At 57.1% G+C, this 26,258-nt stretch overlaps 1 protein-coding gene across 1 annotated transcript in view; it reads right to left on the minus strand.

The window, feature by feature from the left end:
* The window catches only part of KDM6B (lysine demethylase 6B), a 67,874-nt gene extending 46,159 nt beyond the window's left edge, over window positions 1-21,715 (minus strand). Inside the window, exons 1-2 of the mRNA XM_063138388.1 lie at window positions 21,381-21,715; window positions 10,208-10,354 (exon numbers count right to left, since the gene is read on the minus strand). The gene's annotated coding sequence lies outside the window, so the exon portion shown is untranslated. The remainder of the gene's footprint in view (window positions 1-10,207; window positions 10,355-21,380) is intronic.
* Between the last annotated feature and the right edge of the window lie 4,543 nt (window positions 21,716-26,258).

Below are 26,258 nucleotides of genomic sequence, written 5' to 3' on the forward strand. Positions count from 1 at the left end.
CAAACGCAGAAGGAGGTTGTTGGGGGGGGAGAGAGAGAAGGAAGAAGTGCGCCTTACCGCTAGCGCAACCCCCACCCCCAAAAGTAAAAAGCTGTCCGCACGTCCACGCGACTCGGAAAAAAAGCCGGCCTGCTGTGGAATCCGCAGGCTGGATTCATAGAAATCCAAGCTCATGTGAACCGTGTTGATTTCTACGATGTATTTCTTGGTGTGAAAGAACGTCCCCACTTTGAATGCACCGACTGTTGGCGGGAATCACAGCACACACCAGCAAGACGCTACAGACCGCACATACTAAAGGCCAGCTCCGGGCCGAGGGGATTCCTTCCGCCCCAACTGAACGCCTGTGCTGGACGTTGGTGAATAAGTCAGGGCACATCACACGAGCGAAACTACGAAGGACACGGACGTCACGCGCTTTCAGAACTCCGGAGGCCAATCAGAGCACTTATGTGTTGTCCTGACCCAGGCAAGCTCAGCAACGTTTGCATCATCCAGTATGCGTGGTGTCTGGGCCGGCCCTTCCATGAAGCAGCCTGATACAGGTGCATCAGGTAGCAAAATTTGAAGAGCAACAAACAGGCCAGCTGCACCCGCAGGCGCACAAGAAGGGGTGAATGCAACCTGCGGGCGCAGCCTGCTAGCGGCCCAAGGAAACAGTCCAGGTGGGCAGGAGGGGTGCAAGCGGCCAGCTGCTTCTTGGTCACGCCGGGCACCTGCATGAGGCTGACGAGACCCAAAAGCGGCCATCACTCATATGCCTCCTGCCCACCCAGGCTGCTTGGGCAGCCCGCCAACCGCACCCACCTCCCCGCTGATTCTTGTTCCGGCCGGTCGCCGTCATGTCCTGCCTGCTAGCCATACAGATCGCTGGCCGGACCAAGAAGCGGCCACTCACTCGCTCGCTTCCTCGCCTCTCCCGGAAGTCTCGAGTCCCGCGAGACATCCGGGATGAGGTCGACTGAAGTCTTGTGAGACTCTCGCGCCTTGTCCCAGAAGACTCGCGCAACCTGAGAATTGCAGGATCGCCAGGGATGCGCATATGCGCACGGGGTGGGAAGGTGTATGGGGTGTTGGCGGGTGCTTTAGGTGGAGACCTACCTCGGACCGGGCCTGCATGATGTGAACCTGCTGTTCAAAGGTATGCCTGGGATGCATTATAGACAGATAACAGGAACAGAAAAAGGGGCCGTAGACAGAGTCAGACGTTTGGTCTAGCCTAGGTTTGTCGACACAGACAGGTAGCGTCTCTCCTTGCAGGGATTCAGGGAGGATCCTTCCCTAGCGCCCCCTGGAGATGCCAGGGATTGAACCCAGGACCTTCTGCCCCTGAGCTAAGAGCCTTCCCTCCTGCCACGTAACAGTATGACCGATGTGCCCATGTTGGGGACACGCGTGAGATGCTAATCAAAAGCTGGCTCTGACCTACGCATCTCGCAGAGCCGTTCCAAACCCAGAGGCCCAATAGGGACACCGGTTCTCTCTGTTTCCACGCAACCTCTCCGTCTCGAGCTGCACCTGGCTCATAGGTTCACAGGTGCATGGTTTCCCCGTGTCTCGCACGTTCATGCACTTGTGAGCTCCTCTAAGTCGCACGCACGGCCTCCTCCCACCTCCTCATAGCATTCCCAGGCCTCCTGACCTTCCGGCCATCTCTACCTCTCTGCTCCCTCAGACCCAAGCAGTGAAGGGCCACGCTAGCCTCCCCCAACCTGGCGCCTTCCAGACGTGTTGGGCTGCAGGTAGTCCCATCATTCCTGTGCCAGCTGGGAATGATGGGCCTTGCAGTCCAACACATTTTGAGGGCACCTGACTGGAGACACTGGTCAATGTCATGTCCCGCTCTTTGCAGGCGGGAAGGGGTTGCGACGGCAGGTGGCCACGTCTCTGGGCCACGGGGGCCACATCCTGGATCACTTGGCCATGTCCTGGATCACTTGGCACAGCTGCCCCCGTCATCTCTGCTGGCTTCCCCTCGCCAGGTTAAAATGTGACTGCCTCGGAGGGCAATTCCAGCCGGCTCCCTCTGTTTGCAGTTCCAAACTCCAGGTCTCTGGAATTTTCCCTGGCTGTTATTAGGGCAATTCCTGTCTCTTTCTCGTTTTGTAATTTGTCTTTGGTTTCATTGACTCTGTGTGTGTGTGTGTTTGGTGTGTGTTTGGTGTGTGCCTTCTCCCCTCCCCCACATTCAAAAATGCAAACAAACGAAGCACAAACCCATGATCTCCACGCGCCTGGCCGCCTCCACACGGTCATGCTCTCCACACAACCGTTTCCACGCATGTACTGCATGTGGGCCCCACGCACAATCTCCCTCTGTGCTCAAAATCTGCTCTACATGTTCATGAGGGCCTCTTTCCAGGCCCAGCCATGCATGTTCCTCACACATCCATGCGCTTGCGCTTCCGATGTGCCCAGCCGCACACATGAACTCCACACGCTCTCTCTTTCTCTCTCTCTCTCGCTCACACTCAGACAACGACACACAGCATCTCCAGTTCAAGATACACACCGCACGCAGCCACGTCCGTGCTCCCCATAGATTTTCACACAAACGGCACACACACACACACACACACCGCCCCCCCATTCCGCCGCTCGTCACAGTCTCCACGCCGTGGGGGATTTTGGGCTGAGCCATGACGCAGAAACACATGAGCCAAGAGGAAGCGATGGGGGCAAGTCCCAGCGCAACTGGCGTGGGAGGGTAGGCTTGGCCCATGCGAGACGCACCCAGCCTCTAGCGATCACGCCTCCTCTGGACTGAGGCAGCCAGCCAGGGTGCCAACGCCCCCCCACAACCCCCGGGGCCTGCACGCGTGGGTTTTAATGGCTCTATCAAACCGACAGGAGCCTGGCTGATCAGGCAGCTACAAACCCCCTCCTCTCTCTGGAAGTTTCACTTTGCATTGTGGGAAAACGAGCAGTGATATCACCCGGCATTGTCCACCCAGGGAGGAAGCAAAGCAGCAGCAGCAGCGCATGTGAGCGGAGCAAGGGGGAGGGGCAGGAAACAGGGGCCCCTGTAGCAAAACCATTTCCTGTGTAAGCAGCTGTAGGCACAGCCCAGGAGAGGAAACTATGGCCCGGCTGACGACACATCGAGACCTATCTGACGCTAGAAGCTAGAAAACACAGACAGGCGCGGAGATGCGCACATGCGCTCCCTCTCTCGCTCCGACATGCACAGGTAGCTGCTCACTCAAATCGCAGCACTGCTCTATCACCAGCTGCACGCCCAGAACCTCCCCATCCACCCACCCCCACAGGATTCTGGGTAAGCAGATGAGGTGACCCCCCTTCCCTTCCCAGTGCATGTGCGCAAACCACCCCCATATTTGGCATGTTGATGATGCGCTGGGGATCTCTGGCCCACCCACACCACCGGGAAGATGAAAGCACAGCAGGCGGGGGTGGCTACCTGGAAAACAGCGAGGCCGAAAGGGCAGTGCCATCCGCCTTCCCCAAAATGCCGCCAAAGGCTTGCGTCAAGCGGCGATGGTCGCCCCTCCCCCAGCCGCAGAAGACCACGGATCAATGCCCTCCTTGGCTGGATTAGTATCGTTGACTGGGCTATGGGTTCCCCCCACCCACTCTCCACCGATCTCGGCGTTTTGGAGAACACAGGCCCTTTCAGTTTCCCCCATCGCGGTCGTATTCTCCGAAGCAAAGATGCACCCAGGTTCGGTGGATTTACAAGAAAAGGGAACCGCCAAAGGATACAAGCTTGCACAAACCAAAGAGGAAGCAGCGACGCACAAGGGCGTGAGCAGGTCGTGGGGAAGTGCGCGCAAACACAGAGGGCCCCAATGCAAGGCCTCACGAGGAGACGAGGCCCGTGAGAAGTGAGAGCAAACGGATCCCAAAACAGGGGAGCAGGAACAGAGAGCAAACAGCGTGAGTGGGTGGCTGGAAGGATGCACCCCAGGCAGAATTGAGAAAAGGTGGGTGTCAGGTCTCGGAACACGCAAGGCCCTTCCACGTAAAATACAGTAAAACGGTGCCGGCAGATCGATCCGAGGCAAAATGTGTGGAAAGCCAGGCGGGCCACGAGCATAAGGCAGACGGAAGCATGAGAGAGCCAGAAGGAACATGAGGGGAAGGTGTGCAAAAGTGCAGCACAGCGCAAGTAAAGGAGGGCAGCATAATGGGTACCGGTGACCCAGGGCGCACTTAAAAACTAGCCCTCGGCCACATGGAAACATGCGGAAAACCCCAGAAGCAGGAGCTGTGGGAGATGAGCGTAAATGGGGAGCATGCATGCACAGAAATATTGGCGGGGGGGGGGAGAGATCCCAACCGGGTGGGTTGTGGCAGAAACTCTGGGTTCCAAATAGTGCACAGAGGCGTGCATCTGCGCACATCCCTGGTGTACCACTGACAAACGGCGTCCGGTGACACGTGACACCTGTCCATAGATCTTAGCAAGACCAAACCCACCGGGACCCCAATACACACACAGGGTCACGAGCTCCTGATGCGTGCCAACATACGAACAGACAGCGTGTAAAACGCTGCAAACCACACACGGGAAATACAGAGATAACCCCACTCACGAAGGGAGAACCCGCACCGGGAAACGCGCACGCGTTAACGGCAGACAACGGCCCAAGATTCTCCCCCGGCTTCTGTCCGATATTGGAGTACAGGGAGGGGGGGGCGGTGTGGTGTGGGGAGAACGGGACCATTCATCTGGATGGAGGCATTTGCCAGATCCATCCCGCCCGCCCCCGCCCCCCGTGGGGGTCACACGGGGAGGGGTACTCGTGGAGAAACGTGTGGGAAGAGCGAATAGGTCAGGAGAGCCAGGAGCAAAGCCTCTCCCTTCCAGGATGTGGGTTTCGGAATTGCTTTGCAGGGAAACAGGCGGTGTGTTTTGGTGCTGCGTGAGTGATTCATTAAAGCGAGGCCGGGTCCCACACACAATTCAGACACACAGGAGGGTGAGAACAGCTGTGTCAGCGCTGAGTCAGCACCAGGGAGGCCGTCCCCTCTCTCGCCCACCCCCACCCCCGGGCCCCTCTCCTGAAAACGACTGAGAATTGGGAGGGGAGGGGAGGGGAGGGGGCGGGTGGGTGGGTGGAGAGTCATTTCCCTTAATAGCCCTGAGAAAAACGGTGCCTCGCACGGAGAGAGACACAAAAAGCACACCGTGACCTGTGGTACCCTCCACTCTGCTCCTTTCCCTCAAAGGCAAACACCTGTAACTCCCCCCCCACACGTGCGCGGACACACAACGTAAGAGCATCAGAAGAGCCCTGAGGCTGGATCAGACCAAGGGTCCATCCAGTCCAGCACTCTGTCCACACAGGGGCCAACCAGCCGTCGGCCAGGGATGAACAAGCAGGACATGGTGCCCCAGCACCCTCCCACCCATGTTCCCCAGCCACTGGTGCACACGGGCTTACTGCCTCGAATACTGGGGATAGCGCACAACCATCAGGGCTAGTAGCCCTGGATCGCCTTCGCCTCCAGGAATTTATCCAACCCCCTTTTAAAGCCATCCAAATGGGTGGCCCTCACTTCATCCTGTGGCAGTGAGTTCCATACTTTAACTAATTTAACACACTATTAAATAAGCCCAAGACAGGATCACAGGCGCACACACACACACAAATCACAACTGCTGGGCGCCTGCCAGATACCCGAAGACATCCCTCCCACATACACAGAGTCAAGTCGCACACCAACAAAGTCAGCAAAAACGTACACAAAGACACGCCTCTGTGTGTGTGTGTGTGTGTGTGTGTGCATGCAAGTGTCCATGTGTGCAATGGTGTGTCTTTGTCTTGCCCCTGTGGGCGTCTGTGGTGGGCCCATATTTCCTCCTTCCCCCTGCCTCCCCCCCCCGCACAGGTCAGAGACAAATATATAATCTACAAGAAGTGTGTGTTGTTGTGTATAGGCCGGCAGGGGGTGGCAGGGAAGGTGTGTGCGGGTGTGTGTACGTGAGAAAAAAGCAACACATGGTTAAACACTCCCTAGCAGGGAGTTCGGGCAACTGCATTGCAGGAAAACCCCATGGCATTTCAAGGGTTAACAGATCAAGGGCAGGGGGGTGGGGGAATCCCCTTCTGAGATACACAACTTGGGAATCCCAGAGAGAGAGAGAGAGAGAGAGACAGAGAGAGAATATCAAATTTCTGAAGCCGCCAAAGTTCAACCACCACCCTCCCGCAACCTGGTGTCCTCCTGTTGTATTGGACTGCAATTCCCATCATTCCCAGAAAGCCCAGACCAGGCTTGGGGAAAGCCAAGCCCCATTTCTGCCAGTTACCACGTCCGCGTGTAGCCGAAAGGAGAGAGTGAACATGAGAATACACAGAGAGCTCCACCCACCATGGTGGGGGGCGGAGGAAGGAGAAAGATGTGTGTTTGCAGAAAATGCCCTTTTCACACAAAACACACGTGCACACACCAGAGGCACAAACGCAACAGATAACACACAAACACACACACGATACATGTGTGTGTATATATCACAGCAAAAGACAAAACTTTTAGACAGAGGAAACCCAAACCCAGAAACATACCTGAATTGCACACACACAAAGTTACAGCCTTCCGCGAAACGCACAGTGTGGAGATTAAGATGCAAACGCAGCAGCACACAGCTGAAGGCTCTCAGGTTACAAAACAGACCCTGAAGCACACGGAGCAGGGAGAGGTGTGGAATCACACACAGACACACACACAGAGTTCCAACACAATGCAGCCGCCTCACACAAGATGACAAGGCAGGACCTGTCAACCGCTCCCCAAAGCATCACACAAAACTGCCTTCTACGTTTACCCACAAACAGCAGCACAGCTGGCTAAGAGACACAATGGCCCAGACACACACAGTAGCGACAAACACACACACACGCTTCTGTGTGAAACATGCCCACCGGCACAGAGTGATTGAACCTTGAAAATGCAGCATCTTTGGGGATGTGTCCAAGGATACACACACGAAACCACAAACTACTTACACACACACACTGGAGACAGGGCACCGGGTTCAAGGGGGAACAGCAGTGTGAACCCGCGTGCCCAAGAGAAAGCACAGAACACACACAACTGCCATGTGCGGGACTCTCAAAACACCTCCACGCTCATCGCGCCTTTCTTTCACTCTTTCGTTCTCTGCTGAATGGGGAGAAAGAAATCCCGAACGACACACATACACAAAGGAGGCGCAGACACAGACACGCAGCAGCCTCGCACGGGCGGCATGACCTTACCTCCTGGCCCACACGGAGAGGATGGGAAGAGGTGCGTTTCCCTTCAGAGCCGTCCCGGTTGTCCCCCAGGGGTACAAAGGCGCATTGAGGGGCCGTGCCAGAACTCGTGCGAAGGGCGCAGAGTGTGTAACTTCTGAGTCGCCCTGGCTGCCGGCAGCGTGTCCTGCTCTCCCTCCCCCACCCCCACCACACCACCACTACTACGGTGAGGGTTCGGGGTCCCTGCCAAGTCAGCGGAGTGCGTGTGTGGGGGGTGAATTCCGGCCACAAGTGACTCAGCCCCCTTTCCTCCCCCGGTAATCCGTCCTGATTTAAAGAGACGGCATGACATCATCCCCCACCCAGCTCCGTCTAGTTCCCTCCTCCTCCGCCCCCTAAGCAACACTGCCCCGCCTGGGAATCCCAGACACGGCGGCCGCCCCATCACAGCCTCAGCGGCCCGCCCTCCTTCCCCACCGCTCACACGGAGGAAACACAAGCGCAAAAACAATGCAGTGATTTCAGATGTACACACACAGACGCACACAGAGAGAACTTTGCCTACGTGTCCCCACCCCCACGCGCCGTGCTCTCATTCATCCCAGGGCAGGCCGCGGGTTGCCATGTGCTCACAGGCGACCCAGGAGCAGCAAACAGACACCGGCATGCTCAGAAGATCTCTGGCCGCACGCCGGCATGAAACCCGTGCGCCGGGGGCCCGGGGAGGGCAACGCCAGCGAAGCAAAAGCCACACTCGGCAGGAAAGCCATTTGCCTCTCCCGAGAGAGACCCCCGGATACACCCAGCCGCGACACAACAGTGGCACACCACACACACACGCGCGGGAGGCGGGGAGGCCCTGATCCCTGCCTCGTCTCAGCACGGCCTCAATGCCCCGACTGAGGCTCAAGAAGCACGACCGTCTTGGGCATGCCTAAAATACACCCCCCCCCCCTTCGGCGCCTTCCTCCCTGAGGAATCAGTAGCGTCTTTCAAAAGCAGCTGTTTGGCACTTGAAAAATAAAAAAAATGAGAGAGAGAGAGAGAGAGAGAGAGAGAGAGAGAGAGAGAGAGGCATGGCCACGCGGGCGAACACTAGGATCGTGCCAGTTCCTCCCAGCGGCACCCTCTCACGTCATCCGCTGCAGCCGGAACCTTTTCCTTGCTGGATTTAAGAGAGTTCACAGCGCAGGAAACGTTCCAGGCTGCAGTGCCGCTCCAGGCAGGAGCCCGCCGAGGAACGGAGCGGAAGGGTCCATTTGGCGTGCCACCCCCCTGCCCCGTGTGTGTGTGTGTGTGTGTGTGTGTACACACACAAAGAGGGCCTGGTTGCTCGGCACCACGCAGGCCGCAAGGGCAAACACACTGGGTACAAAATCCCACAATGCAGTTAGGCGGCCAAAACTCCTGCACGGCGCAGCGGCAAGGCGCCTCTCGGAAGGCAACGGGGCGGTGCGCGCACTCTCGTATTGCAGCCGTACGGGCACGGGCAGTGCACGCATCACAGATTCAAGGAGAACCTCTGAGACGAGGTGGAAAAACAGAGACGGAGAGAGGGGGGGCGCATGGGGGCGCATGGAATTGCACACCGGGCGCACCGTATTTCCACCACTCCACAAAAACTGCTTGGCGGCCAAACCCTATTTAGGGACATGCCGGGTTACAACGGCGGAACGGCTCGACCCCCACGGCTCCCGAGAACAAAAGCTAGCCTCCAGGACACCCGCAACGCTCTTCTTGCGCGAGGTCCCGCGTGGGCAGTGGGTTTTCGTTCTCTTTCGGTAAAATGCAGAACCCAAACACAACAGCAGGGAGAAATTGGGGGCCTGGGCAGCGCTGAAGGGCACGGCGGGGGTTAACCGTTTGTTTCCTCCAACAAGGAGCCTTTTAAGGTCACAGCAGCTGCGTTGCGGGGAGGCGCTTGCCGCTGGGGCAGCGGTGAGTCACTCCCTCGTCCCCCTCACGTAGAGGAGCCTCCCGCTCTGTGCCGCCCCGTCCCCCCCCTCCCCGTGCCCAGCTGCTCAGCTGGCGATGTGCCAGGGGGCGGGGAGAGGGCTGGAGTCAAAGCCCGGCCCCTCTGATGCACCGTCGCAGAAGCAAGGAAGGGGACGGGGCAGGGCGTCTGAGCATGTGCAAGAGGCAGCTTCCGTCGCAGCAAGCTAGCGGTGCAAAAAAGAAGAGAAAAACAGGACAAGACACCACCCCGAAAACTAACAAGAGTGTGCAACACTGGTTGTGCAACACTTGTGTGCAGGAGCTCCTTTTAAAATTTATTTTAAAGCATTTGAAACATTTAAGACGTTTTTCGGATGTTTTAGGATGTTCCTTAGGATGTTTTTAACAATATATATGATGTTTTAATTCAGTTTTATGCATTTTATCGCTTATTGTTGTTCCTCGCCTCGATCAAAATGGAGAGGCGGGGAAGAAATAAAATTATTATTATTATTATTATTATTATTATTATTATTATTATTATTATTATTAATGTTTTTATTTTATTTTATCTTATCTTGTACACCGTTCCGAAATTTTCAATGGGGAGCGGTATATAAATACTGTAAATAAATAAAAATAAATACTGCGCCCCCTTCCCAATCACGGGGGACGAGGCCGCGCTCTGCACCGCACGACTGTCCGAACCCCGAATTTTCCAAGCACTGTGCCCCCCTCCCCCGCTGCAACCGCTGGATCCTCCTTAATTGTTGCGACAGCCTCTCTCCCAACCCAGGGCCCTCCAGATGTGTCGGACTACGACTCCCATCGGGGAGGAGTTGCTTTGAAAGAACGAGTGGACCCGTAACACACCGAACCTCAAAGTCATCCTCCCGCGCCCCATGTAGTCTGCCCGCTGCCCCACTGCTGGCGGGAAATGAAACGCAAGTTGCCAAAGCGTGAGGAAAATAGACACCCGGCCCCCAGGAAACGCGGCCCGCACGCCGAATACGTCCTTCGCAGGACACCGAAAAGCCGCGCCAGGCCCGGCCGCGCCGGCCACTCACCGAAGCAGGGGGCGTCCTCGGCGCTGCTTTCTCATTGGCTGACTCCCCCCCCACACCGGGCCCATGCGGCGTTTTGGCCCACGAGGCACGGCGGGCGGGGGGGGGCGGGCGGACAGCTACGCTCCAGCCATGGTGCGGGACCCAATCCTGCAGAGAAAGAAGGAAGGAAGGAAAGAGGGTTAAAGGGGGAGAGGTTCTTTGGTTGAAGGGGGCGGATTTAACCCTCCTTCCCCCCACACTCCCGGCCCCATTTTCAGGGAAGAAAACACACTGCACAGGGCGAATCCCCCTGGTAGGTAGGCCTCGTGTCCCGTATGCTGAGATATCAATCAAAGAGGACAGTCCCGGCCCACAGGCTAACACACTAAAAAGTCACGACACACAAGGATAGAGGAATGGGGAGGGAAGAGGAAAAAGAACGAGGTCGGCTTTTAGCAGGGGTGTTGGGTTGGCCCTGCTTCCTGCTCTCTCGGCACATCCTTGGAGAAGGAGACCATCACACACTGCGTGCCGGCCTCTTCCTGCACACACGCTCCAGCCCCCGTGCCTGCGATGTGCAAACGTCCTAAAAGCCCCCCCCCCGCTGCCCAGGGAGGGGAAACCTACAGCGCGGGTCCCATGTGCAGAGTGCAAATGGTGAGCAACGTGTGCCTGCTTGTGCCTGTGAAGGAAATCCTCAAGGATGAGGGCGGTGAAGTCATAGAATCATAGAATAGCAGAGTTGGAAGGGGCCTACAAGGCCATCGAGTCCAACCCTCTCCTCAATGCAGGAATCCACCCTAAAGCATCCCTGACAGATGGTTGTCCAGCTGCCTCTTGAAGGCCTCTACTGTGAGAGAGCCCACAACCTCCCTAGAGAACTGATTCCATTGTCGTACTGCTCTAACAGTCAGGAAGTTTTTCCTGATGTCCTGCTGGAATCTGGCTTCCTTTAACTTGAGCCTGTTATTCTGTGTCCTGCACTCCGGGAGGATCGAGAAGAGATCCTGGCCCTCCTCTGTGTGACAACCTTTCAAGTATTTGAAGAGTGCTCTCATGTCTCCCCTCAGCCTTCTCTTCTCCAGGCTAAACCTGCCCAGTTCTTTCAGTCTCTCTTCATAGGGCTTTGTTTCCAGACCCCTGATCATCCTGGTGGCCCTCCTCTGAACACGCTCCAGCTTGTCTGCGTCCTTCTTGAATTGTGGAGCCCAGAACTGGACGCAATACTCTAGATGGGGCCTAACCAGGGCCGAGTAGAGAGGAACCAGGACCTCCCGTGATTTGGAAGCTAGACTTCTGTTAATGCAGCCCAAAATAGCATTGGCCTTTCTTGCAGCCATATCGCACTGTTGGCTCATATTCAGCTCGCGATCTACAACAATTCCAAGATCCTTCTCGTTTGTAGTATTGCTGAGCCAAGTATCCCCCATCTTGTAACTGTGCCTTTGGTTTCTATTTTCTAAATGTGTCCTACTTTACATGGGAAGGTCCTCTGTCCAGCCCAAGAGAAAAGTCTCCTAAGGAAGGCAAGCCGGGAGGGGCCAGGTCAAAAGAGCGAAGAGGCAGGCCACGGGGCCTGGGCCCGGCCTGCCCCGCCAGATGAAAGGGCCCTGGCACTTCTATCTAAATTACAGCCCTTCTTCCTAAATCTGCCCCTCTCCCTGTAAAGGAGCGCAGGTCATGCAAATGGGTGCCCTCTTTCCTCCATCGGGGTGGTGCCAAAGGGACCCCCTTCCCACATCTGGAGGGCAGAGGGGAGTGTTTCTGGGGGCACCAGAAACCCCCCCCCCAAAAAAGGTACTTGGGCAGTGGATTATTAATATTATTATTTACATTTATATACCACCCCACAGCCGAAGCTCTCTGGGCGGTTCACAAAGATTAAAACGCGGAGCATTAAAAACAAATATGCAAAATTTAAAACCATCAAAAACATAAAAACAGATTACATACAATAGCCATCTATTCTGGGTCAGTTAAAAACTCAGCATGTGCTGCCAAATGCCTGGGAGAAAAGGAAAGTCTTAACCTGGCGCCGAAAAGACAACCATGTTGCCGCCAGGCGAGCCTCGTCGGGGAGATCGTTCCAGAATTGGGGGGCCACCACTGAGAAGGCCCCGTCCCTTGTTGCCATCCTCCGAGCGTCCCTCGGAGTAGGCACCCGGAGGAGGACCTTAGATGTTGAGCGTAGCTAGGAGTGATGGGTGAGTGAGGAGAAGTCTCCCTCCTGGACCCCCAAAATCCACCCCTGTTCCGCAGAACCCTGCATCTTGCCAGTTTCGCTCCCCACTCACCGCGGTGGCTGACGCCCAAGCGCAGGTGGGGAGGTTTGCCGGCATTATCGGCTCCGTGGAGGCCACGGCTGTGACTTCTCTAAGCCCAGACACGGCAGCCCACGCACCCTGCGCCTCAGCTGCTCCTGCCTCAGAGACAGGGGTGGGGAGCCACACTGAACCCACGGATCCCTGCAGGGAACCCCCCCCCCAAGCGAACGTCCTCCATCCTCAACGCAGCCTCTACGCCGGAGCCTCAGGGGGGGTCACACGGTTCAGAGGCTCTTCCTGCAAAAACCGACCCAACCTGTCCCGTCTTGCTCCCTCCGGGACCAGGCCGACACCCGAAGCCACAAAACCCACAGCCCCACTGGCCTGTCCCGGCCCTGAACCAGCTGAGTCACGGGAGTTTCACAACTCCAAAAGGAGAGGACCTGGAGGGGAGGTCAAAAGGCCAAGGTGGGACCGGAGGGGTGGGGGTGCGGGTGCTATGCTTGTCTCAAGGCCAAAAGACAGAGGTGGCACTCAGGTCCCACCTTGGGAAACCCGCTCGCTCTCGGTGTGGGTCTTCCTCCCCCTCTGGTCTCAGCTCATCTGTAAAATGGGCGCAAGCAAAGCTGCAGGGGAAAGGTGACCACGGAGCTCACGAATGGGATGTGCCGAGGCTCTCTGCGTGACATCAGAGTCGCCACTGGGCTGGGGGGGGGGGGCGCGTTTGCAGAAATGGCGCATAAGGGACGGCGGGGCTGAAACGGCGGAGATAAAGGCCCCACTGTGTGGACACAATGGACACAGAAGCAACCAGCCCAGCCAGCACAAGGGCCCCCTTCAGAGCTGCCCACGCGGGCGAGGGAGATCCCTTCCGTGGGTGGGGGTGAGGGGGGCAAGCAGCTGCCGACAGCCCCGGGGCCTCTCAGACATCCATGACCGGGGGGGGTGGGGGGGAGGACAGTGAGAGGGTGGGGGGAGGGGAAGAACCGCAGCAGCACGTGTGAATCGCCAACACAGCACAGGGCAGCCGTCAGCCAAGGTGACACGCATCTGGGAGGGCGCCGCGTTGGGGAAGCGTTGGCAAACCCCCTGCCTCTGTCGTTGCCCCCATGTTGAGTCCTAGATTGTAAGCTCTTTGGGGCAGCAGCCTGGACTTTATTTATTTATTTATTACATTTCTATACCGCCCCAAAGCCGGAGCTCTCTGGGCTGTTTAAAAAAGTTAAAAACAGTGAACATTTAAAACAAATATACAAAAATTTAAAACCATCAAAACCATAAAAATAACAATATCCATTTAAAACAACTATTCTGGGGTCCATTAAAAACTCAACATATGTTGTTAACTGCCTGGGAGAAAAGTCTTGACCTGGCACTGAAAATAAAACAATGTTGGCACAAGGTGATCCTCATCGGGGAGATCATTCCATAATTGGAGGGCCACCACCGAAAAGGCCCTCTTCCTTGTTGTCATCCTCCGAGCTTCCCTCGGAGTAGGCATTCGGAGGAGGACCTTAGATGTTGAGCATAGCATTCGGGTAGGTTCATGTTGGGAGAGGCGTTCCATCAAGTATTGCAGTCCCAAGCCATGTAGGGCTTTATAGGTTAAAACCAGCACCTTGAACCGTCCCCGGAAATGTACAGGCAGTTAATGCAAGTGGGACAGAATCGGTGTTATATGTTCGAACCTCCCTTTTCCAGCTATCAATCTGGCTGCTGCATTTTGCACAAGCTGCAGCTTCCGAACCGTCTTCAAAGGCTGCCCCACGTAGAGCACATTGCAGTAATCTAATTTGGAGGTTACCAGAGCTTGGACGACTGAAGCTAGGCTATCCCTGTCCAGATAGGGGCACAGCTGGGCCACCAACCGGAGTCTGTAGAAGGCACTCCGTGACACCAAGGCCACCTGAGCCTCAAAGCACCGAACTGGATTTCAGCTGGGATTTCAGCCTCTGCTGGATTGCAGAACCTAAACGCTGAGCCTCCTCCACTCACTCGGCACCAAAACCTGACCCGAAACATATGAGGCAGTAAGTGGAATACCTCTGACCACATGCAGAGTGTCTTCCTCTGCACACACAGGGCTTCTGCAGGCCAGGGGCCAGCCTCCTCCAATTCCAGCCTCCAGATTCCACGCCTTCCTCCCGGAAACAGCGCTTGGATCCCTCCAACTTTTACACACTTGTAGACGCGCCACTAGTGGGGCGGTGGATCCGTTCCGGGTTTTAGAACCAGTCAGAACTCTGAAGGAGGTGTCCAAGGTGACCTTAGAGCACTGACTGGTTCTGACTGAAACCTGGAGCGGAGTCACGGCCCCACTGACATCGGAGCCACCGGAGTTCACAACTAGCCACCCTTTAGGCGCGTGGTTCAGACGCGCGACCAGAACCCGCTCACAAAAGATCACACCGCTTCACTCTGGGTCCAGGAAATCTACGGTGATCCACAATTCCTGCTGCCTCCAGTTCTGAATTTTCCACCCCACAAAACCTCTCATTGCGGCGGGCATTTTAAATCCGTGTCGGCAACTAAAATGGCGCTGTGAACCAGAGCGGGACAGCCATTTCAAGTATATTTGCTCCAGTGCAAAGATCCGGATGGCCACCGAGGAAGGGACCCAGGATTCTGGGCTCCTGAACACCGCCTCCCACGGATGCCCAGGGGTGTCCGATAGATTTCAACGCCACTATTCCGAAAACCACACGCTTTGCCATTTCTGATGCACTCCCATTTTTGCGCACTTCCAGAGTGGTGGTGCTCCTGGCAATGTAGGTGTGGGGCAGTGAGCATGGGGGGTGGAGGGGGGGCGAGAAAGCAAAGCAAAGCAGTGAGGGATTTGGCCGCACCTGGGGAGCGCACAGAAATCTACGCCACATGCACTCTACGGTGTTCCAGCTGGGGTCCTTTCCTGATGATGCAAGGAGAGGCAACGTGCCACGTTTGATGGTGTAACCGTTCCCTAGAACGGCACAGGCAGCTGGGCCTGACGCACAGGGACCCTGACGATATTCCTGACCCACAACGAGTGTCGTCTCCTCCGCTTTCCCCCGGGGAAAGGGGAGCAGCCCAACATCACAGAATGGAAGAACAGGGATTTCATTCTCTCTTCCCCCGGGCCAATTTAGCCTGGCGGTGGAATATCAACGCATTTTGGGGGTTGCACAGAACTCTTCATCGGGCAGGGGAGAAAAAGAGTTCTGTGTCGCCCGGATGCGTGCTGCACCAACTTCAAACGGCCCAATATGAGATTGCTTCAGCCGCTTTCGCTCGCCTGCCTTTGGGGGGATCGATGTGCGAAAAGTGCAGGGCGCAGGGCCGGAACGGCACCTGCCTGGTGAGTGTGCGTGTGTGGGTGTGGGTGGGTGTGTGAAAAGTGGGGCGAGAGGGGCAGACACGGAGAAACCATGCTTGGCCCGCATGCACACTGCCTTCAGGCCCAATGGTGTCACTGACCCTCGGCTTGTGCTCCCCCACGGGGGGCTGGTTTTTCTTGTTCCTATACATTTTCCCCAGCACAGACAATCTCTGGAGCCAAGGGCGTCTTTCTGCACCCCACAGCAGCATGAGGTGTGTGTGGAGATATGCCAAATGGCTCTCTCCCCCCCCCAAACACCCCTACACCAGCCCCAGCATCCTCAGGCACCCCACGGCAGAACGTGGCGATAGGACAAACCAGGCCAGATGGTCTATTTCCCCATCTGTCCTGTCCCTACTGGGGTTTCGCCACATTCCCTCTCTCTCTCCGCATAAAAACACCCAGGCAAAGACACAACAGTGTTCGAATATGACCGTGCTGCCTAAACCAGCCTCCCCCCCAACTGCGGGGCCTCTAGAACCGTTGGACTACAGTCCCCATCATTCCCAGCCAGGACGGGCCACCTACAGCAGCCGGCGGCACAACCTCTCCCAACCGGACGCTCTCCAGATGTGTTGGACTACAGCTCCCATAATCCACAGCCAGGAAACGATGGAAGGTGTAGTCGCTGCCAGTCAGTGTCAACAATACTGAGCTAGATGGACCAAGAAGCAGTTTCCTAAGTCCAACGCAGCTATATTATTATTATTATTATTATTATTATTATTGGGGGGGGGGGGAATGCTGTAATCTATATTCTGCTAATAAATGCTGAATTTGCACAATCGCCCAGAGCCGCTTATATGAGAAATGCTTCCTCTTACCTTCTTCTGGTTAAGCAGAAGTGCCCCAGTTTATTTATTTTTTTAAAAAAGCCAAAATATGTACACCTGAAGCCCATTATTATTATTATTATTATTATTATTGAGCAGGACGTGGAATATTCCCCAATGAAATGCTGGGATTCCTACCCAGGAGCCATCACAGCCAGCCACGCGACTTTTGTGGATGTGGCCGTGGGCTGACAGCAATGGTCACCTGGGTCCCAGTGGACATTTACATGAGAATTATACACAAAGCCCCGGAACTGGAATCAAGGAATCAGACCTCAGTCTGCGTTCACAGTATGGCTTTGGCGTGGGGGGTGGAGGGGTGGGGCTAGGGAGGGCACCGGGTCTTCTTTCAAGCCCTCCTTGAGGGGCGGCGGGCAGAGATTTGCCCTGGCGCTGCGTCACATGTGACACTTTTCACAAAACCCACGTCCCTCGTCCACGAAACCGTGCCCGGTCTGCGCACAGGTGCAACCGCCGTGACCGACCGAGCGTCTACCTGCCATTTTCCGTGGGAGAAAGGCAAAACGGTGTGAAGCAACCCCAAATATCACCATGGATGCAACTACACACGTGCCCAGACATGTGTGAACACACACACACACCCCTGGATGAGTAAAAGGAAATTGGGGTTTCAATTCCGGACAGCAGCTTAGACAACTTCCTGCCGGCATGAAAGAGAGGGGAAAACGGGGAGCGGATCTGTGCATCAGAAGCAGGGAACGTATGCGCCAGTTGCAACCAGCAAACGGACGGAAATATATGGGGCGGGGGGGGGGGGCTGAAATCCGTTCTATCGGGATCTCAGGACGTGGGTGGGTCGGCGTTCTACTCTCTCGGGCTGTGTGAAATTAGAGGGTCTTATTTTATTTTTTTATGGAAATATTTGGAGTTTTCTGTTCAATAAGGCTCTGTTAAAAAAAAGGTTTGGGGGCTCGAAAGAGGTGTCGGGGGGATTTTTTGGGCTATCTACTAAGGAATTTGTTTTCAAATCATCTTTTCCCAAGGGGATAGACTGGGGTCAGGGGGGGGCTGTTCCCTGAAACCCCCTGAAATGCAACTGGGAATCAATGTGCTCCCTCTGTCCATCTGTCAGGGATGCTTTAGGGTGGATTCCTGCATTGAGCAGGGGGTTGGACTCGATGGCCTTTTAGGCCCCTTCCAACTCGGCTATTCTAGGATTATTTGATTCAGTTGTGCCAGGTCCTAACATTAAAAAATGAAATGAAATGAAAATCTGGATGTCACAGACACCTTTCCAAAGCCCGGGGAAAAACACCCCTTTCACTCACAGCTCATCTTTCCCAGGATTGCAATCCTGGGGGTGGGGGGTGGGGGCGGAAAGACCAGGAAACGGGAAAGACTCGGGCTTCATCCTGTTTCCAAGGAACCTCCTTCGGTTGAAACCTGATGATCCCACTCCCAAAGAACTCAGGAGTCCTGGACCTGGTCTCTTCCTCCTGCAATCTCCCCTCCCTGTCCCCAGCCGTCCCCCCCCCGGTCAGAGTAGAGCCCCCACCCCCCCACCCCCGATATGATCTACAACAATCTGCAGCCCCAGCTAGAACTCTGTGCAGACAGAACCCAGGCGTCCGGTTCCCAGAAACCCCAGCGACTCTGAGCCAACCCACTAGGAAACCATGTGACACGGCTCCATGAAAGCCACAGCGGGGGGGGGGGGATGACGACGACGACGAACCCCATTCATACCCAGGGAGCGTCGCTGATGACCCCACATGACCCCCACACACAGCCCACAGCCCCACCACCGTCAAACATTCCTTGGCAGCGACGCAAGAGAACAGAACACAAATTATGGGGAGAAAATATCTGCCCCCACTCCAGCCCCGGGAGCGAACGGCTGCCAGCCCCTCGTCCCCCACCAAAACAGCCTGCCCCAGCCAGGCGCCCTCCAAAAGTCTTGGACTACCCCTCCCATCACCCCCCTGCCAGTGGGAATGATGGGAGGTGTAGTCCAGTTAGGGCAGGCCGCACCAACCCGGTCTCGAACTGGACACTCACAGAGTCTGTTCTCCTGATGTCCTTCGCAAGGAAAGTGCTCCAGCTGGGCTGCTGTGCCTTTGCTCATCGCAGGGACACCCCCCCCACGCCCTCACTGCCCCTATTTCGACAAGCACACACGCGCACAGATCTGCACCCTGACCCTTTCCCTCGCAGGTAGGCGAGGAAAACCACCAAACGGCTGCCTAAAAAGAAATATATAGCTACACGCACAAATCACCGTGGCTCTCATCCGCGCCTTTCCTCCGCGCTCTTTTTGCGCTCCCTCTTGTAAAGGGCTGGCCGGCCGGCCGGACCCGTTTTTCAGCCGCCAGGTGCCACCCTCCTCAGCCCACCACACCTTGTCTCACCTGGGCACCCTTAAAGGGACAGGTGCACAGCAGCAGGAACACACCTGACAAGGGAGGCTTCACGCCACGCGCTCTCCGTTTCTAAGGGGCGAGGGGCCCTCTGCCCTTTTCTTTTCTTTCTTTTTACCCTCTGAGAGGGAAGGCCCAGGTGCAGGGCCCAAAAGGCACTCTGCACGTTCTCAGAGGCTCTCTCAGCTTTATTACCGCTTGGCCCGCTTTAGGGCCGAGGCACAACGTTAAAAGCAGGTTCTAGGGTTCAGCTCTAAGCAAAACGGATTTCCATCGCTTCGCTTAAATCCTCTGTTCATCTTTTTTCCTCTCCCCCCCCCTTGGCCCCCTCCCTATAAGGTCCTTACATGTTCTGCATTCGTACAGATTTTGCTTCAAAACTCTCGCCTGGCTCCCAAAAATATTTTAGGGGCAGGGGAAGCAACTGGCGCAGGAGAGGAAAAAAACCCTCACCTTGCTTAGCTCCCCCACTCCTAATCCACCATCTATGTCCATATTGCAAACTGTCCCCCCCCCCCCGCCTCACACACTCAGCCAGGTCAACCCCCTCACCCCCCCAGTTCCAAGAGAAGCTCATCCCATGCCCCGTCCTTCCGTCAACTTTGCACTACGGAGTCCACATTCTGCTGGTGACACAAAATTGTCACTCCCCCCCCCCGAATAGGACGATATCCTATTTAAACCAAACACGCAGCCCCCCCCTGCAAAGCCGCAACACACACACACACACACACAAAACTTTCAACTTTGCTCCAATCGCCTCCAAAATGCCACTTCTACTTCCGCCACTGTTCAAAACAGGCTCGCCTCCCCCAATATTTACAAGCGTGCACCCCCACCCCAAAATCCCCCCCTACACACATGCAAATCATGCAGCCCAGCTCCCAGCACTCCACCAGCCTCGTCCCCCCCCCCCACACACACTTGCCAAATATCCGCCCTCTGCTGCTTCTCCGCCCCAAAGTTCCTTTTAAAACAGCCCCGTGCTCTTTTCGCAGCTGGAATTCTCCGGGGTCGGATCCTGCTTAATTAGAGAAACAGGGTTTGGGCGCAGCTGGAGTTTGTGCAAACTTGCCCTGCGTCGCGGGCCCAATCCCAAGTCCCACCATCTGCACGAACGGCGTTGCCTGGTGGCCCGAACCGGGGACCGAGCGTGGCTTACCCCGGACCTCGGCCCGCCCCATTTAGGTCCTCGCCAAGAAGCAGCAGGACCCGGGGGGGGGGGGCCCTCCCTGGCCTCCAGCTCTGACTCAGTCCAAATCCACACAGGTCGCCAGGCGCAGGTTAAGGGGGGCTGCCGGGCTGCCGGGCTGGGGAGAGGCTCCCCCCTTTGCACCCAATTGGGACAAGAGAAGGCCGGCGGCGGAATGTGGGACCCCGACCTCCAGGGCAGGGAGCTGTCCCCCCCTTCTACACCAGCTGAAGGAACGCGTGTCAGGCAGCCGAGGAGACCCCATGGGGACGGGAAGGCGTCAGCCAGGCCACGGGCTCCCACAGAGTTCTGTCAAGCGGCACCCCCATCCCGGTCCCGCTGTACGCCCGGGGGGGTGGGGGCGGGCTGCGCCGTTCTGCGGCTGCCTCCGGGCCTCGTGCGACAGCGGGACCCGGCGAGCAAGCAGGCGGTGGCTGGGCTCGGGCGCCATCCGTTCGTTTCCAGGGGACGTGGTTCAGCCCCAGAGGGGGGGTGACACGGTGCGGCCTGCTGTGGCGGAACCCGGTTCTGCGCCGGCCGCGAGGACCAGGGTTGGGCCGGGCCGGCTCCAAGGGGAGCGGGTCCCGGATTCCGCACCCGCCGCCGGAACAGGGTTCGGAGGACCGACTCCAGCCAGCTTCGGCAGGGGTCCGTGGGAGCCGGACAAGGCGGAGGGGTGCGTGACGGGTCCCGCGGCCACCGCTGGAACAACGTCTGTCCATCCTCCGGGAAGCGTGTCCGTCCGCCTGCACCCGGGCCAGCTGGTCCGCCGTCTGCTCCTTTAAAGGTCCCTCTCGTTTTCCTCGCGGTGGCAGGCGAGGGGAGCCCAGCGCAGTGGCGGCGGCAGTGAGAAGGGAGCGAGGCCAGGCCTGTGCCCAACTCTCGGCTTCCCCCACCCTGGTGCTTTCGCTTCGCTTCCCAGCACATAACAAAGCCAGCAAAAGCCGCCAGAAAGACCTTTACGCACAGACACACGGCACACACCGCTCCCCTCCAGCGGCACACACACACACGCACATCCACGGCGAGTCGATCCCACTCGGGGCGAGATCCCCCCAAACTGCGAGAAGGCGGCGAGGGGGGAAAAAAAGGTGGGGAGGGAGGAATCCGACAGACGGCAGCGGGGTGGGGGTTATGGGGGAGAGCGATGGGGGGCGCAGAGCCAACATTACCTGCAGAAAGGGGACTGCTAAGGCTGGCGGGGAGGGGGGGTGGAGGGCGCCGGTCCTCAGGATCTCCCCTCGCCCGGCTGGGGCCGTGGGGGGCAGAGGGAGAGAGAGAGAGAGAAAAAAGCCTGTAAATTTTCCAACCCCCCCAGCGGGGGAGAAAAAAAAAGGAGGAGATTTTTTTGTTCGGAAGGGCAGGGGAAAAATAGCCAGTCTTGCTTCTTTGGTAGCGGACTTTGGTGCCAACTGAGATAAATCCACAGGGTTCGGTGCTGCAAGCTTGCGCGACTAACTCCTTTCCACACTCGATGGCTGGCTGGCTGGCTGGCTGGCTTGCCTTCGCTCGCTTCGCCCCCCCCCTCCAGTCTCTACTCAAACAAAGAAATGTGTTCCGTGCCCAACCCCCTCTCAGCCCCCCCTTTCCCAAGCCCAGACATACCTCCTCCTCCTCCTCCTCCCCCTCCCCCTCCCCCTCCCTTTCCGGCAGCCTCACTTCCATGTTCCCAGCTCACTCACATGCTCTCATGCGCCGCCACTGGAGAGCCGGCTGGAGGAGAAGCAGGGATGGTTCGCGCATAGGCGGGGAAGGCAGGCAGGCAGGCAGGCAGGCAGGCAGGCAGGCAGCAAGAACCAGCCTGGCTGCTCTCGGGGCGATGGCTCTGGGGGTGCTCCTTCTTCGGAAGTAGTGCCTTTCCTGAGAAAGAGAGACGGGTTAGGGTGGCGGGCAGAGGCAGGCAGGCGGGCAGGCAGGCAGGCAGGTGCACGCCCTGGGATGGAGGCGGGTGGCGAAAACGGCTAGACAGGCGAGGTGGGTTCAGGGGAAGCCAGAGGCCCCGGGGTGTGGAGCGGGCGGCGCGGCGCAGGAAGAGACGCTTTGCGGAGGCCGGCCGGCCGGAGACAGCAAGCCTGCAGACAGGGGCTGCGGACGGCACGGCTGGGCACGGGCGGGCAGAGGGTTTCTATGCGTGGGCAGGCGTGCATGTGGGGCACTCAGGGTCTGCCCCGGGGCAACTGGAAAGGCGCCTTAGATGCGCTTTAGCTGTCCTTGAACCACATGCGCGGGAGGCGACCCGGGGCCGCAGGCAGTCACAAATCCTGCCATCTGGACCCACGGCAACCAGGGACTCCAGGCAATGTTCTAGCGACTAGAGACATTTCCTGGGGGCGGGGGGGGGGGGGGGAGAGGGCGAACGCAACCGCAGAACCTAACACCGTGTTGCAGAATTCGACCGGCTCAAGCGTGCATTTGGGGGTGGGGCGTAGGGTCTGGCCCCCGTGCCCTGAGCTGGGATCCCCTGGACTTAAAGCGTTTTAAAGAAACGGATCCCACAGGGACGCTGCTTAAGTCGGTTTCTTTCACGGCTAGCAGCTAGACGGTCTTTGCAATGTCCATCCTCAATCTGCCTTTCTGTCGCTCGGCTCCACCGCTTTGTAAGTGCTGACAGGCTGGGCCATGGATTTGATCTCCTTCCCCAACGTCCTTTTGAAACAGCTGGCAACTGTCTGCACATGCTACCTATTATTATTATTATTATTATTATTATTATTATTATTATTATTATTATTATTATTATTATTATTATTATTATTATTATTTATCCAGATCTGTCTTACCCTGTCTTCTAAAAGAATTATCCCCCTCTCGCTGTGCTTTTCTCAGCCTTTTCCAGGTGTGCCAGGGTCCGGGACCAAACTGCCCCCCCACTCCCACCCCCACCCCCATGGAAAAGGAAATTTCAGGATTCCACAGCCAGGCCAGGCTAGCAGTAGGACGCACCTAAGCAAAGGAGGCTTGCTCTGTTCTGTCATTCGCAGAATATATTCTAGTTGCAGAATATGGAAATTTAGCAGGTGGTTACGCCAGCAGGACGCAATGGGCGCCTCTGGGCATACAGAAAAAGGGCCGGTTTTTTCTCGCCGGCTCATCAAAACGTCTAAGGAATTCTGAGTCCCCAATGTCCCGCTCCCATTTTACTAGCGCCAGGCTTAATCAAAAGAAAGCTGCGACCCATCTCTAGAAATCCTCCGAGCCAGTTACGTGGAAGAACACCCTCGGTTCGTGGGCTCCAGGGGCTGACACCCCATGGCTGTTCCTCATGCCTCTAGCCCCCAAAGCAGAAGCAGGCAAATGGATTTGGGACGTATCACAACCATTGCCAACTCTCCCACCGCCACCCCTCCGAAATGTACTTCACTGCAAGGACAGCGTCCTGGCCGTCATCGCCTGCCCTGCGCCTCCTCTTCTGTTTACACCCAGCGTGGGGGGGGGGGCGGATTTTCCCTCTATGCTGGGATCGGGCAAAGCCCCGCGGGGAGGCCAGTCGGACACAGTCTCCCCCGTTCTGAATCGGTGCCGGCAAGGCAGCATCAGGGCCGGGGCGGGAAGGAGCCAAGGAACTGCAAGGGAGGCAAGCTGAGAAACCAGGAGGCCCGGGTTCGAGTTCCCCACCCATGCATTGCCACAGACATTTTGCATCCTGCTTACTGCGCAGCGACTCACATATTCAAGCCGTAGCTCCTCAGGTGCAAAAAATATATAAAGGAACACCTGTGATGCCCGTCTGATGGCACAGTAGCCTACAATAAAGTCCCTAAAGCAACTTGCAACTTAAAAGTGCTGTAGAGATTACGAACGGTCGTGGGAGGCGTGTACCTGACCGCGAGAGAGGCAGACAGCGGGCCTCAATAGGTCCAGGAGCAGCGTAACGTGGGTCAGAGATGCAAGCAAGTCCCACAATTACAGCATCACACCAGCGTGATGAAATGCCATGCCGTCCACTGCTCCGTCCACACATCCCCTTTGCCTGTGGGGCAGCTGGGAGACCCGGAGCCTCGTGCTAACGGAGGCCCAGGGTCCGGCCCTACCATTCGGCAGGTTTGGGGCGTCGTGAAAGGGCAACAAATCTTGGCTTCTTTCATTTGTCGTTATTGCCATTTTTAAAATGTATTTATTTTTTAAAACTGCCAGGGATGGGGAGGTGGGGATTTTCTACCTCACGGGCCCAGTTTTGGGTGCTATGTAATTTGACGGGGGGTGGGGTGGGGGTGGCGGGCATTTGCTATTCTGCCTCGGGCGGCAAAATGTCCTGGACTGGCCCCGCTGCAGGAGCCCTGCCCCAAATCAGATGTGCACAGGGGACAGGAAAGAAAAATCCCGAGCACATTCTGGTTCAGTGTCCTTATCAACGGTGCAGGAGCGGGTGTGCGTTTCGGTCCAGCTTCCTCCCCCTGCTGCTGGGCACCCGGGTGCACCCTCCCCCACCCACTCCCAATAGGGATCAAGCATCCCTGACCCCCCAGCCCAGCCCAGCCCTGGGACCAACCCAGGAAAGTGGGGCGGGGGCGGCTTTTTCCAAAAAGGAAACCAGCTGGAGAGGCACCGGGGGGCGGGGGGACGACAGGATGCCTGGTTTTCACACTCAAAAGGCCGGTGGACGGAAAAGGGAGGAAGGGCAGTGATGCCTAGTGGGTGAGGCCTTTGTAGGGGCTCTTTCTGAGAAGGCAGTTGGAGTTGGTGAGCCAGGGCACTAGCGAGTGAGTATTTGTGCACATGTGCGAGAAGCAGGTCTGCCTTCCCCAAGCAAAGCCGGATGGAGATCTGAGCCCCCCTCCCCGCAGTAAGCTAGTCAGGTCCCCGGGGGGGGGGGGAGCTGGGGGAATATTTATAGCTCCGTCTTGAATGGAGAGCAGAGGACTGGGCTCCGGCGTTACCCAGCAACTGCCAGAGGGGCACGTGTGGAGGCCGGGTAATCTCCAGCGACCTTTCACCCCACCTCTGACCACACGGCACAAGGGAGAGAAACAGATGCACGGCCGGGGTGGGGGCGGGGGGGGCGAAATGAACACCCCCGCCTCCTTTTCCCTTTTCTTCCCCTGCACCCCAATCCTCCACACCACCAACGGAGGAGGCGCCCCACAAGTTTCGCAGCGGCCCCTCGAAATCCAGGCCCCCTCCCCCACGATGGCCAAAATGCAGGCTCCGACTCAAAGCGCCCCTTGCAAACTCAAAGGAGAGCTACGTTTCTTGCTCCAGGGGAGGGGGACCCGGGGGAATTGCTCAATTTGGGTCGGCGACTTTTTCTGCTGGAAATTCTCCCTTCCCCGGGCGCCTTGCACAAACGCCAATTCTTTCGGCTCACCTGGGCGCAGGCTGGCCTGTGCCAACTAGGTGCCCCTGCGGGTGCTTTGGAGTGCAATTCCCATCATCCCCTCCGGTGGGCATGCTGCGGGGGACAATGGTATTTGAAGTCCCCACACACACCCGGAGATGGCTGGAATATGGAATGCCGGCCTGAGGTTGAACTTGGTGCGGGAGCAGGCATGCTCAGAGGTTAAGTTGGGGGGGGGGCGCGTAAAGCGTTTGCCCCCCCTCCCTTCCCACCTTCTGCCTCTAAGGACGTGGGTTTTGCAGCTTGCAAACGAGCCTGCCGGTGTCGCTTCAAAATTCTCCAGCGGAGCCCTGAAATTCTGACCCACAGACCCACATTTGCAGCTTCCAAGGGGAGTGTCTTCTCCCCGCCCCCCCTCTCTCTCTGCATGACCCACAAGGCTGCCACAACGCCCCCCCCTCTTTCCTGCGTCTTCTTTGCCGATTTGAGAGAGCTGAGAGTTCAACCCAGGACAAGTTAAGAGCAGACGTTATATAAGCCGCTTGCAAAGACAACGCAAGGTGGGGATTGAGGGGGGTGGGGTGGGGGTGGCCGTGGGGAGGCTGAGCCCTCACAACGCTCCCCCCGGTGACTCACGGCCACCCCCCCACCCCGCCATTTTCTTTTCCGGAGAACCCAGGGGTCTGGGAGCTGCCACTCCAACGCCTCCCACACCCCAGGGATCGTGACCCCTTTCCCCTGCGAAAGCTCCCTATCTCAGCCAGTCTTCTCCCCG

This window comes from Elgaria multicarinata, chromosome 11 (assembly GCF_023053635.1).
Source record: "Elgaria multicarinata webbii isolate HBS135686 ecotype San Diego chromosome 11, rElgMul1.1.pri, whole genome shotgun sequence".
NCBI lineage: Eukaryota > Metazoa > Chordata > Lepidosauria > Squamata > Anguidae > Elgaria > Elgaria multicarinata.